General features: G+C 36.8%; 1 protein-coding gene across 2 annotated transcripts in view; it reads left to right on the top strand.

Annotated features, from left to right (window-relative positions):
• THSD7A (thrombospondin type 1 domain containing 7A) overlaps positions 1-18,588 on the top strand; it is a 267,649-nt gene that overhangs the window by 78,827 nt on the left and 170,234 nt on the right. The gene's annotated exons all lie outside the window — the stretch shown is intronic.

An 18,588-nucleotide genomic window follows, 5' to 3' on the forward strand; every position in this document is an offset into this window, starting at 1 on the left:
CATATTAATAGTTTTTAAAAAGATACAGTGGAACATCTTTTCACAAATCATAAGCCCCGTCTGAATTAACCAAAAACATTTGACATTGTTTTATAATGAGTTAAACACTGTAATGATGAACCAGAATATGATAGTGTTTAAATAGAAAAAACTATGCGGTTACCTGTTTCATTTCCCATATATTTTTTCTTTGTTATGAATAAAAGTTGTCCAGAGAGGAGTTTTCTTTGTCCTTTCTTCTGCATCAGCCAGTGGTCTCTGATTCATTTGGGGTTTCCAGTTTGCATTCATAAGCCATATTTTTTTATAAGGATTAAAAAGTCACATTAAAAATAATGGAAAAATGATTGGTTTAGTGATTTTTTTATTTGCTTTTGCAAATTGAAACCAGATTTTCTAATGACAGTGCTATATTCTCAGGTTTTGCTCCAAAACCATGTTTATGGGTTTAAAAAAAAAAAAAAAGGAGAAATGAAGGTATCTTCAAATCTTTATGCATTATTGGTTTACGCAGTTATCTAAATTTCTTAAATTTTTTATTTTCTTATGGGTTTTTTTAGTTCCAATGTGTAATCCTAACACTCTAGGGATTTTTTTCTTCCTATGTTTGTCACTAATTTGCCACAGTCTTGTGTTGATATTAACAACATTTAGAGTAACATTAACAGCATCTAAATTAGAATGGTTTTATTTCATAGTATATTTCCTTAATTGCGCTCTCTATGTTTTTATTAATTGGTCTGGAATATACAGATCTGTTGTTCAGGAGACTTCATCTTCTAGTCCTAAGATCTTATGCTTATAAGGTCACATTCTTTTAGAGTTGGCATGATCTGCTCCTTGATACAGGCTTGCACTGCCCTGCTTCTTGACCTTGCTTTTGTTACCTCTAACTTTTCTTTGTCCCCCTTATTGCAGCCCTGAAGGTGTACTCTGCAGTTTTCATTCTCAAGGTCCTGTGGTGCTGGTGCTTCTTTTCACTCTGTAAAGTTGCATTATTCTGTTAGCCAGCAGCTTAGTGTTGAGTGACAAACATGTATCATTCCTTTGTTATGTGCTGGGTTTTTTCCCCTATTAGCACTAGGGATCAAGCCAAGGTCTCTTAAAGGGCAGGGTTTTGTGCCCTGTGTCAAAGGGCTTGTGGAATTATTTTTAGTAAGCATACCTACTTAGCTGTTCCTCATGTTCATCTTATTGCTCATTGTGTGACTGTAATAATGTAGTAAAAGAGAAATGTGTGAATATTAGTGATGTAGGATAGAGCCATAGAACTCTGTGTTTCTTCTCTTATATCCTTGACGTTTCTCTTTACTTCCCCAAAACCTGTGCTCCTTGTAGCATGCGTTTCTGTGAAACTCGCTCTGTTTATCATTTTCACTATTTTTGAACTTAATTACATTAAATAATCAAATAAACAGTTTAAATGTACCTAAAAATATGGAAGCTTCAGCGATTAAAATGTTCCTAAAAATATGTAAATGTGAGTATTCAGGGAGGAAGCCCACAAATTACTGTCCCCACTGAGGGGAATCAAGTAAATGGCTTGTACATGTACTGGCCACACTTCTACACTGTCTATCAGTTGTATATCTGTTCTTCTATGATGTCTATCAATTACATCCTGGGGCTGGAATAAAGGGTTTATCCTAAATTCTCAAATTTTATCTAATACTTTTTCATATTTCTTCTCAGTGTATGGCCTGGTTCAAAATTTTACCTAGTGTTTTGTGTCCCTTCCTGACCCCCAAGCTGTGATGCTGAAAACCAGTACTTTAGAGAGCAGTCTCTCTGTCCTTGCCCTGTGCCTACACTGACAAATGAGCATGGCACCATGGACTCAGTGCCATTTTTGGCTAACGAATCACTCAAAAGAAATTCTGCCGACGGCTGTGGTGCCTGTGCTGGCTGCATTGGTGTGTTGGGTTTGTGTGTGGTGGAGTTTTGGTAGTCAGGGAAGGGGGCTATAGAGGTGACCCATGTGAGAAGTTTCTCAAAGATCCCCTGGCTCCAAGTTGGACCCACCTCTGGCCAAGGCTGAGCCAATTAGCAACAGGGGCTGCACCTCTGAGATAACGTATTTAAGAAGGGGAACCTGAGAGGAGGGTTGTGAGGGAAATACCTATGTAAACACCAAGGTCAGTGGAAGTGGGAAGGACTCACATCAGAATTCATGGAGGACTGTCTCCCATGAGAGGAACCCAATGCTGGAGCAGAAGAGTATGAGGAGTCCTTCCCCTGAGGAGGAGGGAGCAGCAGAGACAATGTGATAAACTGACTGAAACCCCCATCCCCTGTCCCTCTGTGCTGCTCTGTGGGAGAGGAGGTAGAGAAATTGGGAACAAAGCTGAGCCCAGGTAGAAGGGAGGGGTTGGGGAAAAGTGTTTTTAAGATCTGGTTGTACTTCTCACTGTTCTACTCAGTTTGATTGTTAAATTAGTGATGGTGGTGTTCAAATTAAATTGAAGATCTTTTTCTTCCCTAATCAAGTCTGTCTTTTGCCCGTGACTGTAATGGGCGAGTCATCTCTCCCTGTCCTTGTCTTACTCCCTGATCTTTTTGTTATATTTTTCCTCCCCATCCCTGTGGGGGAAGGAGTGAGAAAGCAGCTGTGTGGTGCTCATTTGCTGTCTGGGCTTAAACCAGGACAATCGGCCAAAGCATCCCTCTCCCTCCCTGAGCCATTATATAATTGCCTGTGTAACTGCCAGATTTGCAGGCTGTGTTAAGAAGCTGCTGGTACAAGGCATGAGCCAAGTTTTTAAATAGTTATAGTGGGCACTCAGCAATCTGTGAACAGAGTGGGAGAGCCCTGTCAGGGCACGTTGAGTGCTTTGGCCAATAAATTGCTGCTTTGGGAGAAAATATTCCTTCTTGTTGTAGTTGTTTCCCCCAGCACTAGTACCTGCTTACAGAAATCATAGGAATTACTGAGAAATGGCAAGTAACTGCTATGGGACTTCTGGCAGCAATGGCTTGATGTCTCCCTCTACCCCACTTTCCCAAAATCTAAACACTACTTAGGTTGCCACTGGTATTGAAGGTACCAATGGCTGTAGTGGCAAGTGATCTGCTTTGTTAGACAGTTGGGATGTTTATAGAAGTTATCTCTTCCTTTCTGATTTTAAGGTAGAATTCAGTGATATTCAGTGACTGTAAACAGTGGGGTTTGGCATCTTACATTTCTACAAATACACAGTGATGTACAGAATGTGAGAAAAATGCTGTCAAAACCCGTTCATGCTAATGAAACATGTAGAACTGAGAAAAAGAGTTGAGAAGACATTTGACTTTGAATTCTGAGCAACCTATAAAATACTTCTTAATACTGAATGCATTATGTAATGTTATGCTTTCAGCTTTGATTTTTTTTGTGTGTGTATCCATCTAATTACAGACCTCTTTTGCTTCACCACAGGATGACCCAAATCATATCTAAAAGTTGGAATGTAATGTGAAACCAGTAATATTTAATATATGCAGATCTAGGAGACAGGGCAACTATGGGTTTGCAGCAAGAGAGGGTGAGAAGGGGGACAAAATAAAGCAATTGGATGGTAAAAGATAAACGTTGGATGCAAAGGAAAACAGGAATTTGGAGATATAAAAAAAAAAGTTGAGAGAGAATGAAGAGGGTTAAAATAAAGTCTAATGAAATATTTAATATGCGGTCTGTTGACACCTCAGGCTGCTAAATAGTTGCTTTGCTCGGAGAGGCACAGAAAAGAATTCTCCATCCTAATATGTTCAGGGTTTTGATGTGGGTACCATGGTGAGGCAAATTCTCTTAAGCACTCCTCATGGCTATACTGACTTGGATTAGATGTCTCTTGGATAGAAATTATATCCATAAAATGTGTCTTATTCTACTGTAGTATAGAGAAATTATTTTTGTGTTGGCATTCTGTGATGCAACTTATAATGCAAAAAAGGGTCCTGAAATAACTATTCTGATTACAACTTGTGGCACATAATTGGAGGCCAATAACTAGAGGTGTACCCCAAGAGGTCAGTACCGCGTCCGGTCTTTCATTAGTGATGTCAGTGATGGGGCAGAGTGCTCTCTCAGCAAGTTTGTTGATGATGCCAAACTGTGAGATGTGACTCATATGGTAGAGGGTCATGCTGCTATCCAGAGGGACTTTGACAGGCTGGAGAAATGGGCTGACAGGAACCTCCTGAAGTTCAACAAGGAGAAGTGCAAAGTCCTGCACCTCCTGGAGAGGCACAACCGCAAGCACCAATAGATGCTGAGACTACCCGGCTGGAAAGCAGCTCAGCAGAAAAGGAGCTGGGGTTCCTGGTGAACACCAAGCTGAATGTGAGCAAGGAATATGCCCTTGTGCCAAAGAAGGCCAATGGTATCCTGGGCTGCACTGGGAGGAGTGCTGCCAGCAGGTCAAGGGAGGTGATCCTTCCCCTCACCACTGGTGAGGCTCCATCTGGAGTGCTGAATACAGTTCTGGTCACAAAGATGATTAAGAGTCTGGAGCACTTCCTCTATGAGGAAAGGCTGACAGAGCTGTGACTGTTTAGGCTAGAAGAGCAAAGGCTGAGGAGGGATCTTATTAATTCATATAAATACCTGAAGGAAGGATTCAAAGAGGATGAAGGCTCTTTTCAGTGGTGCCCAGTGACAGGTCCAGAGGCAGTGTGAACCAACTGAAACACAGGAGGTTCCTTCTGAACATCAGTAAACACTTTTTTTACTGGGGGTGACTGAGCATGAGCACAGGTTGCCGGGGGATGTTGTGGAGTCTCCATCCTTGGAGCCATTCAAAAGCTGTCTGGACACAATCCTGGGCAGCCCGCTCTAGGTGGTCCTGCTTGAGCAGGGGGATTATATCAGATGACCTTCAGTATTCTCTTCCAGTCATAACTGTCCTGTGATTTTATGAATTTGTAAGCAAAAGTATCTGATACTTTTTGATACTTCTTTAAACTACAGAAAAAAATATAAACAAATTCCATATAACTAAAAAAAAATTAAGAAATTCTGCTTCAGTCACTGCCATTTAAAGATGCAAAGATAGACTCAACAAAGCATTTTTTTTTCCTAGTTATAGGGTAATATTGCCTTGAGAACACCTACCCCACCCAGCACCCTTGGAAAATCTTCACCCATCTGGAATCCTTCAAACCTTGTAGCTTCTCTACCATGTATACGTGCACATCTGTAAATATGCCATCAGTTCAGACGCCTTAAGTTATTCCCTCCCCTCCAACTTCACACCTTCATTCACATGCCATGACCTCTCCTTTCACTGCAGAGGCTGAGTTTTGCCTTTGAAGCTGAGAAGCCTTGAGCTGGTTATAAGGAAGGGGAAGCAGCAGTTACTGCCACTGACTCCTTCAGAAATGCATACACAGCTACCTAGGGCTGGAATATTTGAATAAATTGTTCTACTGACATATTTTATATATATTTTATACATAATTTCTTGTACTCTCAGCAATGGAAAAAACAAGGTTGTGTCTTCATTTCTGTGCTGTTCTGAAGACAGTAAATAGCATTAGCTTTGTGCAGTGCACAGTGTAACGGAGCTCTGCAAGGGAAGGGCACCTGGGCTCTGCTCTGACAGTAGCAACAGGTTTTTTGGGATACTCTTAGTTCTACACAGAGGTTTGAGCCTGGAAAATGATTTATCCAGCCAGGTAGTTATCTGGAAAATAATGTTTTAGATTTGTTTGGTGGGTTGTGGGTTTTTTGTGTGGTTTTTTTTTGGTTGTTGTTTTTTTGTTTGTTTTTTGTGTGTTTTTTTTTTTTTTGTGGGGGATTTGATTTAGGTTGTTTTGGTTTTGTGGTTTGTTGGGGTTTTGTTTGTTTGTGTCCATCCCCACCCCCCTCAGTAATCACTCCTCATACTGATCCTTGCTGAAGACCATTTTGCTTTAGCATCTCACCTCTGTAGTGTTGCTCTGGAAATGTTGATGTTAAAACAAAATACTTTTTTTTTTTTTTTAGAATTTCCTTGGACCTGTAATATATATTTTCTAAAATAAAACAATATGAAGATTCATAATAACCTTGTATCAGTGGACCAAGATTTTTTGGACACTGATAATTGGAGGGACAGTCTTTGAAGACACTATTGATTTTTACATATCTACTACAGTTCTTTATCTAAAAAATCCCCTAGAACTGTTGAAATATGAGGGTGATTTGGCTGCTGGGTTTTTTGAATTCTTGAAGAATGCAGTAATTCATGCTGGAACTTCTGTGTTATTCACAGAAAACCTGTGGACAACTGGAATACCTAGTACTTAGGTTTTCAACATCTGCTTTTATCAATTCTTGATAAAAGTTGGAATGTTATTTATTTTTCTGCATACTTCAAAGATTTTAATTAAGTTAATGTACAGTTACATGACTTTATTATTTTTTTTTAACTTAAATTCCTGCAGTGGTATTTGATAGTTAGGGGGTGGGTTGGTTAGTTCTTTTCTCAGTGATTGATTTTCATTAGTGTGTGTGCATAATGTAATCGATGTGCAAAACATTCTTATTTTGATGGAGACTAACTTAGCTGTAACTTACTGTTTATTTTATCTTCACTGCTAAGAAAACAGCAGGTAGTGATCTTTTTAGCCTTGTCTGTGTGAGTGAATGTAATGTTATTCAATTGCCTTTTTATTACATTGGAATTAACATATTTGATAGGTGATACTCTCCTACGACTGCCATTCCTGCAAACACAGGAAGACTGCTGTTGATATCGTTGACATAGCATTGATCTTGATCAGTTGTTTTTTTGCCACATAGTAGGCTATTTTTTTTGTTTGGTAATTTGAAGGTAAATCTTTTTTACTAGGGTAAAAATTAAAGCTTCGAATCAAATATTTGTGGATCTTATTTTTTTCAATTGTAGCAATTGCTATAAAGTGGTACAGAATGAAGCTAGAAGTCCGGTGTACCTTGGCATCATAAGCAGTAAGATCAGTTGGCCAGAAGCCCTTATCCCATTCTGTGATGTGGCAAAACCTGAGTTCACTCTGAGTATGCTCAGTGTTGCCTAACTTTTCATCTCGTGTGACTTATTTCCAGTCAGTGCTGATATATGGCAAAAAATGGAGATGTGATCAGCATGATGGATTGTTTAACCCACCTTTGTGTGTCTCTGCCTGTTTTAAGGCACATCTAACCCTCATCATTTGTAAACTTGCATCAAACCTTGCAGTATCTTCTTTACCGCATGCTTTTTTTTTTTTTTTTTTTTGTTGTAAAAAGTATGTCAGTAGGAAAATTCGCAAATGGATATTTGCTGTTTGGTAATTTGTGCTTTGGTTTCTGATGCTTTGCAATGCAGAATTGGAATGCTTGTTGAAAGGGATTTTGTGCAGCTTTAAAGGATTACCTTGGAAAAAATATGTTTAATTTAAAATTAACCCTTTCTCTGTTTTCAGGAAATTTCTGTTAATTTTTTTCAGTTTTGAAATTCAAAGAATAATAAAGTAATTGTATCTGTAGTAGCTGATGTTTTGTGGCTTACGGAGCTGCATAAGAATGGACAAGAATTTGTTTTTAAGTGTTGTGAATAAGGTAAGGAACACTATCTGTATAATAATAACAGTGAGAACATATGAATAGAAAAACATTAGTTTTGTCAATCACAAAGTCTGTGGTCATTTTACTTACTGCTTATTTTAAACTGAGTTTAAAGAGGAAAAATACAGTTTATGTATACTCTGCATAATATATGTGTGTGTATGTATATATAAAAAAGTCTAACTGCAAGTTGCATTTGTACTCCAGTACAGAGGTTAAGGTTATGCCGTTAAACTTAGATCAGTTAATATATAAAAAAAGTTTTACTTCTAATTCACTGTACCCAACTTGTTTCCAAATTTATTCATCTCCCATTATCTTCAAGCAGCCCAAGTGCTATTTTAGTAGTTGCTCAAATTTTCCTACATGAAATGACTGCAAACTAGCAAAAGGTAATCATATTCTCCATTTATAGCTAGTACAGCAGACCTTCTTTCAGATCAAACTTTTAGCAATATATTCATAAACTAAAAATAATGACCTCACCGTAAAGAGCGGTCAGTGTACCACCTGACAGAATACAAATAAAGTTTAAGAGTATAAATATTTGAAGTACAGATGTGACCTCAAATGTGTAGACACTGTGTCTGAGATATGGCAAACCTAGGCTCAAGTCCCTGCTTTACCTGCTGCAGCCTTGTGACTTGAAAACAAATGTGTCATTCTCGCCACCAGTTATGGCTGGTCAAAGTGAGTTTCATATCTCTACTCAAATTTTTTTCTTCTGGATCTGAGATCTTCCTGATATGCATTAAAAGATAGGTGTGTACATGCATATGTATGCATATAAATAACATGTTAATAACAAGTTAAATATTATATTTATAATCTAGTATATAACACATTATTATATTATAGTATCAAAACAATATATATATATACTTACAATACAACACACTATTAGGATACTATATAAAATGTATAATGTGAAATATACATAATATGTTATACATATTATGTATATCACAGGTACATACAGAGAAGCGCTTAATACTTTTTTTTTTTTTTTTTTTCCCAATGAGCGTGTTAGCTTTTGCTTTTGCTCATAATTCATCAGCTGTCAGGTTATAATTCATCTCTATGGTTATGCGTCTTTCTCATTTGTTTGTTTTAGATAGGATTAATATAGTTGTAAGCTTTGTGGTTTGAAAGATCTGTTATATTTAGTCAAGTATTCAGTCAAATTTTTCTTTTTAATGAAATGTATGTAGGAATCAATCCTGCCCTCCACTTTGTTGTTTCCTCAATATCCGTCTGTACTGTGACATCGCATCATTTGTCCTGGTAGTCTGCACTTTGGCTTGTCAGCCATTCCTCTTGTATTGTGCTGAACAGATAGGATTGCCTGTTACTGTTAAACACTTCTCTAGGATATGTAGTAATAAGGGCTGTCTTATCAGACTACTGTGGAAGCTCAGCTGGTGTGACTTTTTTGTTTCACAAAGCTCAGAATTTTAATTTCTAGCTCATTAAAATACATTGTGATGGTGATTCTGACATATGTAATGTATTCTTTGTTAATCTCTGAACATGCAGTTCTAGGAAAAAAAAGCCATTGAACTAGAAGGGACACTTAGTTCAGCCTTAGCAAGATTAATCTATTTTAAATCTGTGTTAGTAGAGGTTTCCTGGTAATCATGAGCAATCTGATAGAATGTTAACTATCTTGCTATTAAAATGACTTTTTTTTTTTTTTTTGTTTTAGAATGTTTTAACTTCCTAATGTCTAAACTAACTTTCTAGAAAGCAGATTAAATTCAATATTTGTGTTATTCCCAATGAACACTGTTTTTTACTCTGTTCCATGAAGCAAGTATTTTCCTCTGTGAAGTCTGTTTTGACTTTTTTTTTTTTCCTTAACTAAAAATACTTCCCACCCCCACTCTGTCTTTATGGTAAGTTTTGTTTTCTGTAGGCCTTGTTATTCATACTCTTTTGATTCTTTTCAATAACTGTGGTAAAAAAAGTCCAAGATCAGCTTTACTTGCACAAGGTAATTTAATTTATATTTCTAAAGGTAGTTGATGAAATAACTCTGTCCAGAAAGTCAAGGAAATCATTCTGAGACATTTCAGAACAAAATAATTAAGGTGGTTTGAGATTTTGAATGTAGACCCAAGGAATACTAAGTCACACCTCTAGAAAAATCTTTTAGCAATGTCTTAATTTTATTCCCTTTAATAAAAACATTTCATTAGCTTCCTTACAGGCTTGACAGATTTGTCACAGTTAGACTGTTTATGGAATTGATCTTTTTCTCTCCCTCTGGGTAAAAACTCACAGCAGTTTAACGAAAGTTGTGGTTTTGGCTGCCTGAGCTAAAATTTTATCTGTTTGTATTCTGTCTGCATTCTTTAAAAAATAAATGTGATATGGAGTAAAAATGATCCAAGATGATGGTAGTGAGGAAACAATACCAAACATAGCATTACTGATTGCTAAAGACAAAACCAAAGCCAGGCCAAGTCAAAGTGTCAAGAGCTGGCTTTAGTGGCAACCCTGATGATAAACCTTGCTCCCTCCCATCTACATCTAGCATGTTTTGACACTGTATTTCCTCTAAGTGCCTCTCAAAACAAAAAATCCAGAAAAAATATAAGGGGCAAATACAAACTCTTTTTTTTTTTTTTTTTTTTGTCTTCCAGTCCATACTGATCTTCTATTTGTCTGCAAAACAATGAAAACAAGCTAAGATAACAGAATTTTAGCAATCTATCAGTATGCCTTTTTGTCTGAACTAAGATTCTTGTGTGTAATGCTGTGTAACAGCAGAAGATGATCTCTCCTTACTGCAGACAGCTGACTCCAACAAAGCACGACTGAATGGAATATAAAACTGGGGTTCAGAGGGAGACCAGTATATGTTCTGGATAATGCTGCTGGCAAGGAAAGGAGGGTGGCATAAATAGAAAAGAGAAACCATTCTCTTTGCTTGCTTACAGAAGGTACCTTTTCAGTAACTTGTCTTTCATTTTGTAATCCACCTTCTGTGGAAATGCCCAGAAATCCTAACAGAAAAATAAAATTTGTGGGGAGAAAAAGTAGAGCAAATTACAATTTGCTTACTGTGGAGAGCTTCCGTTTTGCTGGCCACCATTTGCAGTCAACAACAACAAAAAAACTTGTAGAGGGAGTTTTGCAAATTTAATTGGTATTGGTTGAAAAACTTGGAAGATTTATGAAATATTTTGAAGAATATGATGCCACATATGCTATACTTCAAGGAATTAATTATTTTCACTTCGTTAGGAAAACAGTCAATGTACTCCAATTCAGTGTTGCATTTTAAACCTCTAAAATTTCATCTTTTAATTGCTTTAAACAGTGAGCATTATGGTTGATTACTACTGTATCCATCAGTGCTATAAAAATATTAGTCAGCTTTCATAGTAATCATCAGAGCAGAAATAGGCAATAAATACAGCTATACTATTATTTTAACTCGCAATACATGTGATAATCTCTAACAGTAATGTGAATCATGAAATTCCATAATCCTGTACAAATTATAAAATGCATGGAATATGCTTACCAGAATGAGTTGGCCACTTGACTGAGGAAAAAATGATCAGTTACATTAGCAAGTTGCATTCTCTGAAGCATATGTTTTGAGCAGCATGGTTTACTCTGACATGAATGAACAGAATCATGCTGCTCTTATAGACAGGCACTAAGTAGAAATTACTGATTTTTTTTCCAGCAGCTGACCATGGAAGGAAAAATGCCACCTTGAATGAATTGTTTCCTTTCTGCAGTCTGACCTCCTTCTACTTAGATGTGAAGGTGATAAATCACTGACTGAAACAACAACAAGGATCCTTATTAGTAACAACCTTCAGCGTTCTTTGCCGTCACTTCAAGCACAAATGACACAGTAGTAGTGTTGCGTTTTTTGAAAATTTGAAACGTTTATGATCTGCTACCTAGGAAATTTGCCTAGCTTGAAGGGAGCCTTCAATTGCCAGATTTAAGTTCTTTGGTTTGTTTTGGTTTTTGTCATACGCAGCTGTGGGTGAACATAGGAGGAAATGGGAAGGTCAGACAGTGATTCTGTAAAGGGAATTATTTGCTGCTGAACTTCAATGAAATTAATAAACTGGCCCTTGTCTTTCATTAGAAGGAGAAAGAAAGAAAATCGGGGGTGTGTGTGTGGGGGGTGTTTTATTTTGGGTTTTTTAAAGCCCTAGTTTTAGTTGGCACTGTCCAGATTTTTTTCTTTTTTTTTTTTTTTTAATTTTTAAAATTTTTTTAAAAATTAAAAAAAAAAAAAAAAAAAAAAAAAAGGCCCACATCTGCAATAAGTCCAAGCAAGGGCTGGGAAGTGGGCAGATAACAGATACCTAAATAAGACAAATTTAACTTTTCTGAGACATTTATAAGCATTTTTGATCTTACCTTTGTCTTCTGGTAAAGCTTCCCTCACCTTTTAATTTTGAGGTTACTAATTTGAGACACCTCTATTTCTTAAGAGCAACACCTGTAAGCCAGGCTTGACACTAGAGGATGTCTTAGGTACATCTGCTTTAGTGTTTTATTTTGGAACGTGAATGTTGTTTTTGCACCGAGTTGTGCATTTAGCAGATTTACCATGCTTGCCTTCATACTGTAAATCAGTGAGAACAAATTGGTTTCCTTTGGGTGAAACTAAACTGAATGATGCTCTTTGGGAGTTCACATGTTTTGTCTCCTACTTCTAACTGGAATTTGGTCCATGGGACCATACCAGAGATACTCCTTGAAAAAAGGGGTTGGTGTTGGTACTTTGACACTGCTTGTTTGGGAACCGCAATTCCACCCTGACAGCGTACAAGTAGTGTGCGTAGGACTGAAATGAGGGATTCTGTAATCACTATAGACTATTTCAGTTTCTGAGATGTTCCTTGCCACTTCTTGCAAAGGTTTGCATGCGTACTATATAGAATGTATAAAATGTATAGTTGTGCTTATTGGAGAATGCATTGCTTCCTCCTTCAGTAGGTCTCAGTCAGTCTTGTGTCCTTGCAAGACTATTCATCTATGATTGCAAAAGGATGCCATCAAGTCCTTTCCTATGTGGAACTCAAATGTGGCTTACTAACCACGAATGAAGGTTATTTCTATTACAGATTTGATTTTAGCTGCCTGTTTGGAATTAATTTCTTACAGACCAAACGTGCAAACAAGATGGGAAAAGAACTAGTTTTTCTAATGAAACAGTTCGCTCACTAGAAACATGTATTTTTGATTGACCTGAAAAGCATATGTAAACCAGGGGCAGCTCTGGGACACAGATTTTATTGGCTGAAAACTGTTAACAGAAATTACAAAGTGCTTCTGGGTTGTTGATTTTATGTAGAGAATCTAATCTTGTAATTTCTGTAGCGTAGGAGAATGAATTAAACACTACTATTCTCCATGCATGAATGCAAACAGTATTTAATTTGTATTAAATGCTTTTTATTAAAAAGAACCCTGCAGGTACAGAATATTGTTCTTCACCTGAGGACACTCAGGTGAATTAGAAAGGGTTGGTGACACGCTGAATGGTCCTTAAGTTTTTAAAGGTGCCTGTGGGTTGAAACTTTGAATCAGTGTGTCAAGCACCCTTCCTCATTTAGTATCATCTGCCAATACAGTGCAGTATGAACAGTATGAGCCCCAGCATCAATCCCTGGGGTACTGTGCTTGATACCGAACACCAGCTACAACTGAGGCTACTGTTTACCAGTCTTTGAGCCAGCGGTCCAGCCAGTTTTCAAACCATCTGGCAGTCTGTCCAGTTGTCATCTTATTAATGAGAATACTGCGGGAGTCAGCATAAAAAGCCTTCTTGAAGTCGAGATATATATCACAGCTTTCTTCTCATGTTCAGGAATGATCTTCCCTTGGTAAATCTATGTTGGCCATCCATGATACTGCATTGTTGTCCTTCATGTGTTTGTGAGTAATTTCCCAGAAGATGAGCTTTGTGACCTTGCCTGTGACTGGCCAGCCCAGCCTGTGGGTCCCACTGTTAGCATTTCCCCCATTGTCTACCTCCAGTTCTGTAGATCATAGTGGCCTTAAAGGCACAGCAGCCTGCTCTCAGCACCCACAGGTGAATCCTCTTTACTTCTGTGGGTTTTCATATGTCTAATTCTTAAGTGGTTTCTAGCTTGTTACTCTCCACTGTTGATGTCATACTTCTTCCCACACCTTGCTGTTATGGCCACTGAAGATTGAGGCAAAAAAGTTGTTGAGCTGTATCAGTCTTTGCCATATCATCCATCACTAAGAGGTCCACATCCAACCCCCATTTTCTTTGAACTTCCTTTTGCTGATAACAATGTATTTAAATGAGTATCTTTTAAAGATGTACATACACAACCTATAGATTTGGAGATATATTCTGTATATAGTGCAAATCTTCTGGTAATTTCTGACTGTTTTTCAGTTTGTTCAGCCAATTCTACAATATTTAGCAGCTTTCTCCAGCACTCAGCACTTTAACTGAACTTGAATATTAGGGTAATATTTCACTTGTATAACTCTTTTGAAGGGTAGATTAATATTTTTATGCTTTATTCCTTCTGTTATTCCAATCTTCTTTTTGAATGTCATGCAGATCTCATATTGTCTCTTGACAAAATTAAATGCTTCCTAGGTGAGTGTTCACTTTTCTTGTGGACAGTAATATATTAACTTAATTTACATTGAGTGACAACTGTATAATTCTGTTTTCTTGTAAAGTCCATGAAAATGGATGAGCAAGGTCCATATACAGGAGAAGAATGAAGTTCCTCAGATTCTGAGCAGTGATAGTAACAATCCCTTATTGATATCACCTATATATTATGCAATAGGTTCAAAGGTTTTCTATGCACGTGTAAGAATAATAAGCAGATTTCTAAAGTTCCATTTAATTTTATCATTGTATTTATTTCAACATATGAAACTGGAGCAGTAAAAAATAAGCTTTCAGGGGGCTATTAGTGATTTAAGTGACTGCACTTGACTTATACTGCCGCTGCCCAAAATAGGTTGTACGAGAATCCAAACAGAATTATTTGTGCTAACTCTTCTACTCATAAATATCTAAATAAGCCTGGGCTGAGTAAATCTGGAAATTAGAATACCTAAGTATTATATGATACACATAGGAATACTGAAGATTGTGTCCTTCAGTATAAAATGAGAAAAGATAACTGATTAAGTTTGAAGGGGAAACCAAGATTTAAATCACAACTCTTTAAATTCAGTGGCATTCTGTTCTGTTTGTTTGCTATTTCAGTTATAGCACAGAAGAATCAGCTTCTGGGAAAAATTGCAGAAGTTGGTAATTTCAGAAGATTTTTTAAAAAAGTTTAGATGGGCAATTTCCTATCAAATCTGCCTGCCTGTATTTCATAAATGTCCAACCAGTAGACCAGGTTGCTGTAACACGAAGGAATCACCTGCTGGCATAAGAGGAACACATGGGCTTTGCTGCCTATTCTTCCAGACACACAGATATTCCATTTTTTATTTCAAATGCTGCAATAGCAATACAGAAAAGGGGCCCAGCACTCCGCCCACCAACGGCCAAGCACCTGTCCTACTTGGTGAAGTGCAGCAGTACTTTGCTTGCGGGAAGGCTTCATGCAGGGTTTATAATTTGGTCTGTGTAGATTTATGGTATCTGGGCATGGACCACATGCTTCCTTTGATAGTAATCAGTGGCTCTGTAGAATAAACTGTTTATGACTGTTGGAAAGAGTCAACTTTATTGCAGCCAACTCTGCTTATGCTCTCCCTTACAGACTTTCCGTCATGCTAATTGTTAGAGAAGTGTTATTTTTATATTGATGATCTTTGAGTTAACATCACAAGTGGAAAAAACGCTTTCAGAAGTGATTCTTTTAAGTGATGCATGAATAAAGGTTCTGACCATGTTATATTACTTGAAGCTGTTACCTCATAACAAAGAAAGAGCCCAGCCTTTTCAGGGCTCAGAATTCCTAGGCTGATGTTATTCAAAGAGGATTGTGATTGGTTTTGAAAGGCAAATTGGTTCCGGTGTTTATAGAAAAATCTGGATTTGCTAAAATACTAAATGTATCAGTGCTTACAAAGGGAATAATATGAATGAAAGGTGATGAACCCAGTTAAACTGTGCATATTTAAATAGTATCAGGATTGTTTCAGTAATCCCTTATGATATCAATAATTCTTTTCTCTTGAACGTGAAATTTTATTTATAACCAGCCCTGGGACAATTCTATGAAGTCTATTTTCTGAATATCATCATAGTCGATGTCAATTTAAGGCGATTTGGAGCAAAATGATGGAAGGGGGAATCATTAAACACACATACACAGAAATCAATCTATGGTATCTGTTTGCCAGCTGACCTCAGGCCAAAATAGATTGAAGATCAGAAGTAGTCAAAAGGAAAATTCTGTGTCATTATGAAATGTCTTTTATTATGTGAGTAACGAACCTTTAATTTTGGATTAGCATGTTTACAGTTGCAGCTTGATATTTGATTCACAGTTATACATGGTTTTGATAAGCAGAGATGGTTTAGACTGAAAACAACTGTAAATGTTCATCATGAGTGTAAATACTATTTCAGTTCCAAGTACAGAGAAACAGAAATAGTTTTCAAAACTGGATGGTTAATCTTAATCAAAAACCAGCAGTAAAATATGAATTGTTCCAGCATTAAAAGAAAGAAGGCTTTCAACCATCTGGTGGAAATTATTCCCTGTAGTATTTGGGATTGTAATGTAAATTCTCGTTTTCTCCAGTTCACGTGCCTATCAAAAGACTGGAGTTTGGAGGATTGAAAATGATCAAAGTAATGTTTGTTAAGTGCTAAGTTTTTCCCCACAGTAACTGTATCTGTTAGTGACATTTACTCACTTATTTTGTTTAGGTGATATACCATTTTGCTTGATGTCTTAGCATTTTAAAATATGGTAAACTGCTAAAGATGGTACAATGAAAGGCAAATTCTTAGCTAGTCTTATGACTTAGTAATACCCCAATATTTAAATTTTATTATATTGTTTTCTATAGTCATATTGACCAGTTTTCATAATTGAATATGTTGATGAGAGTTTTTTTCAACTTTCTTCTGTAAGTAGAAAGCATGTATTTTGAACATTTTAGTTAATACTTTAGAAGATGGATATTTCTGAATGGTAAAGCTTTATGTGGTTACTAGAAGTCCTGCCTTGTTTTGGGGTGTGCTTCTGCTTCCCTCCTTCCCCCTCCAAAGGTTAAAAAAAAACAAACAACAAAAACCCCACTTTAAATTATTTCTAAGTCATGAGTAATTATTTGTTCCTCATATATAACACCTTCCTGCCCCCAATTTCAAAACAAAAACACCAACCTACCACTAATTCTTTTTTTCTCTTGGTCCAAATGACAGTAGACAAACAACCTGAGTTTTCAATTCAGCAAATATGCAGGTAGATGCTGATGTAGTATATCCCCTTAACTTCATGAAAATCAGTTCTAATGTGCCAAGTTTAACTAGCAAAGTACCTGGCCCATTAATTGGGCCTGGAGATGACTGTCATGGGAGGGTCAGAATTAGATATCATAATGTGGATGCGCACCACTGAAAAGCCATTTTCTGAACACGTTAAGTGAGCATCTAATAGGAATTCCACCTGTAGATAATGTGTTGTCCCCTTGTGACGTATATCTTCTCAGAGAGGATTCGTGCTTTCTGGTTATGTGGACATAATGTAGAAGAGTGCCAATAGTAACATTTCCTTTTGAAAAGTTAGAAAATTCTTACTTCCCTTATTTTTATGTACAGTTAAATCTCTCTACGTTTAGCACTGTTTGATCATTTCAGAATTTCCTTTAAAAAACAGCCTTCACCTTTTGTTTTCTCCATTCTGTTAACAATTTTTCAAAACCACCTGAACTACTGTTCATATGCCTAGCCTCACAGAAAATTGCAAATGAGATACCTGAAAGGCAAGAGCAAAACCACTTCACCTTCATATCTTGAACATATTTTAATATTATTAATAACATGAACTTTCTTTGCTGCTCTTTAAATAAATGCATTATACTTATAGTACATAAAAAAATGAAATTATGAAGACAAACTCTTCTTTGCAAGGTAGTACTCTCACAGAGCAAGTAATCACACCCTGACCGTAATAATTCAGTCCACCATGTGTTACATTTCTTCAGAGCAGAGCTATAAAGTCATTGCCTTCTGACAGAGATGCACAGAAATCTCTCCATAGACTTCAAGTAAATTGGTGAAACAAGAAGCCAAATACTTTGCAAGAGAGAAAGTAATTAAGCAATTTTGCTCCAAATTTGGAAGTCGTCATGCTAGAATATGAGCATTTTGTTTTCACCTACAGCTGCTTATAAATCCTGTTGATTTGTGACACCGGTGTCATAAAGGACATAATAAAACTTTGAGGTTTCATTGCAGTTCATACAACATACAATTCTGTGCCTACTTGGGATACTACCATTGGTGGATTCTGGCTTTGCAGGTTATGATTTTTGTGTAACAGCATGACACATTCCAAACTGATGTGTATGTATAATTAAGCTAAAATATAATCAAAGTAGTTTGGCAATGTTCTCATCTCTAAGGTGTTGGTTTTTTTTTTTTTTAATAATTTGCCAACTTCACTTTCAGCAGCGGTCATATTCAAGATACTGTACTATAAACCAAAAATGAAATATCATTAAGAAAATACTTTGGTAACTTTTTCATGGAGGTAGGAAGATAGCTTTGTTTTGTTTAGGCTTTTCTAAATTTAGTTGCACAAACATCTGGGTCTATTGATACGCCTAATATCTTGGGAGTTTTTGCATTTTTTGGGAACAATTGGTGAAGACCGCAGTTGTGCAGAGAGTTGGGTTTTAATCCCATTTTTACTGAAGTGGGTTACATTAGCCTTGATGGTGGATGTTGGATTTACTGATATTCAAAGTTCAGGCTACTGTTTGCCCAGTTCCTTCATGGATGAACCCCACTTTTCTATGTGTAGTTGACTACGCATGGCTGTTTGGAAAATAAAGTCTGTATTTGGATATTGTGTGTGCAGGGAAGCTAA

This window comes from Athene cunicularia (genome assembly GCF_003259725.1).
Source record: "Athene cunicularia isolate RWA chromosome 2 unlocalized genomic scaffold, athCun1 chr2_part1, whole genome shotgun sequence".
NCBI classification, from domain to species: domain Eukaryota; kingdom Metazoa; phylum Chordata; class Aves; order Strigiformes; family Strigidae; genus Athene; species Athene cunicularia.